Consider the following 2,591-nt stretch of genomic DNA (forward strand, 5'->3'; position numbering starts at 1 on the left):
TTTACACAAAATCATTAAAACAGATAAAACACAAGTACAAACAGTTAAAAGTCATAAGCATTAGGCACGTCAGTGTAAGCCACTGAGTGTGGCCACATGTTTTCCTCTCAGTAGCAGCAGTCTGACTGTACATAGTTTTGGTGAAAGCTACTTAGTCTTGATGTTTTGCACTGATTAGTTGGTAGTTTTGTGGTAGTTTGAGTATCCACTTGGTGCACAGGCGACAGTTTTCACTGATAAACATATTACAGTAATGTGGCGGCCTTTGCACAAGTTAGGCTTTCTAAATATATTTGTTTTGGACATGCCCTAAGGAAAAAAAACTAATTCGACACATGATTTGTACGAGAGCTGAAACTATTAGTCAATCAACAGAGAATTAAAATCACTATATTGATAATTGATTGCAATTTTCAAGGAAATATGTACTCTTTTCTATTGGTTGAACAAAGCAAGCAATTTTAAGATGCCTTGGGTTATGGGAAATTATATTTTATATAAGACAATCCGATTAGAACAAGAGGACATATTGATGGCAGATTGAGCCATAATGGATACTCTTGTTAATTGCCGCCTCTTTTAGTGTCTGCGCTAAAAGGGGAGGTGGGCTTTAGCTGTGATGTTATTTTGACCACATTCAGGTCAATGGAAGGGCATGGCCACTACTCCAGCTCTAGTGGAGCATTAGGGCTAACCTGATGACCTACAGTGTCAAAATAACTCCTCCTCTGTGCCAATGGGACCAAAGTTTCTCCAGAAAGCATCTGGCTAACTTTAGCCAACACTTTTAACGTAATGACGAAGTAAAACATAAACTAGAAGTCATGGAAGAGACGCTATTTCTGGCCAACACATTACATTTACACGTTCAGCGCACCTATTTTCATTCATAGATGTTGGAAATGTACATTAGCTATCATTAGCGCTACTTGGGTTTTGTTTTCGTCACCATATTGCTGTTTTTGTACACTCTTTATAGGGTTGGCAGACTTAAGTTAGCTGTTAAACAACGTTAGCAAGCAAGCTAGAAACAAACCCCTGCTGCCTGCTGCTGTTTTGGGGCCCCGAGAAGACGTTAGCCTGTGCGAGCGATTAACCTCACGCGTTCCGACACACACAAACACACACGGTGACCCCCACGGCGCGTGCCAACCGTGACACCCTGTGCTAAGAAGCAAGCTAGGCGTCGCACTTACCGTTATTGTACGTCTTGTAGCCTCGGTCCTCTTTCTAGCCGTTCTCCCTGGCTGTTTTTCCTGATATTCTACACCATTTCTGAATGGTGGCTCTCAGAGCAGACCAGCGGCAGCAAGAGAGCAGAGAAGGGGTGGGCCATTTTCATTTGCATTCCAAACTGGCAACGTGACGTAAATCTGTCCAATGAACACAGAGTATGATAGTTAACCCCGCCTCTTCTGCTATCAATCAACAGCCCCTCCTCTTCCGGACCCTTCTTGTCTCTTGTTCCATGCGCCTGTCAAGTGGCGACCGCTGTCTTAATCTCCATGGTAACAAAAGGGATTTAACGATTTCCCAGTGCTCTCCTTGCATTGGAGCTTCAGTAAAGTTAGTGTTGGGAAAAGTATTCAGGATATGCATAATATAAATCAATATAAACAGACAGGATCAGCACTGTTCAGCTTTGTGATTAAGAATTTCCCAGCAGATCCAAGAGGATTTTGAAACAGTTTATTTGCTTAAAAAGTGGGAGAGTTTTCTTAACCCTCCTGTTGTCCTCGGGGTGAAATTTGACCCATTTTCAAAAAGTTTCTAAATCAGAAATTCGGGTTTCCTTCAACCAAACTGTAAAAAAAAATAAAAATAACGTGGATGGTTCCACACAACGCTCCTGCACAACTGATCAGTTCACTATTTTCATTGAATTTGGGTGTTTTATTTTATTTCATAGCCTAGCGATTTAAGACACTGAAAAAGTGACAGAAATCTAGGGGAAAAAAACAACAAGAATGTCCAAAAAAACGCAGAAATAATCGACAAAGACATTGTAAAAAGTGAGAAAGAACTTTGGGAAAAGTTAGAAAATGTCAAAAAACTGGCAACAATTGTCGGAGAAACAACACCAAAAATGTTCAAACAAATCAACAAAGAACTTTGGGAAAAGTGACAAAAGTGTCTTAAGGAAGTTTTAACTTAGAATTTGGATCCAGAAAGACTAAATGTTGGTCTACGGGAAGACAACACGAGGGTTAACCCATAAAGAAACCCTTCATCCTTCAGTTTTTCTAAAAAATTAAAAGTCATCAATTTTAGAGATACATAGTTTTCACTGGATGGGAAGGATATGACATATGACAAAAATGGAAATTCTCAATTTAAGTATAAGTACCTTGAACATTTAAAGCCTATACACTTGAAAATACCTGCTTTTCTCGCCTAAATTCAATCTCAATTTTTTGTTCCAAGTGTCAGTGTGATTCTAGGCCTTGATGACTGAGTAGAGAATTTCTATCAAGTAAAGCATGTGTAAAATGATTTGAAAACACTACTGTAAGCATATCACATGGGCTACACACAAAACTAGTACCACAGCCACATGTCTTAGCTAAATACAGAAAAGATCCAGAAGGAAA

At 39.4% G+C, this 2,591-nt stretch overlaps 1 protein-coding gene across 5 annotated transcripts in view; it reads right to left on the reverse strand.

The window, feature by feature from the left end:
* phc2b (polyhomeotic homolog 2b (Drosophila)) overlaps positions 1–1,348 on the reverse strand; it is a 36,419-nt gene extending 35,071 nt beyond the window's left edge. For all 5 annotated transcript variants that reach the window (XM_032513837.1, XM_032513836.1, XM_032513835.1 and 2 more), the window contains exon 1: positions 1,197–1,348. The gene's annotated coding sequence lies outside the window, so the exon portion shown is untranslated. The remainder of the gene's footprint in view (positions 1–1,196) is intronic.
* Positions 1,349–2,591: the final 1,243 nt, after the last annotated feature.

Source organism: Etheostoma spectabile, chromosome 4, assembly GCF_008692095.1.
Source record: "Etheostoma spectabile isolate EspeVRDwgs_2016 chromosome 4, UIUC_Espe_1.0, whole genome shotgun sequence".
Classification (NCBI taxonomy): Eukaryota; Metazoa; Chordata; class Actinopteri; order Perciformes; family Percidae; genus Etheostoma; species Etheostoma spectabile.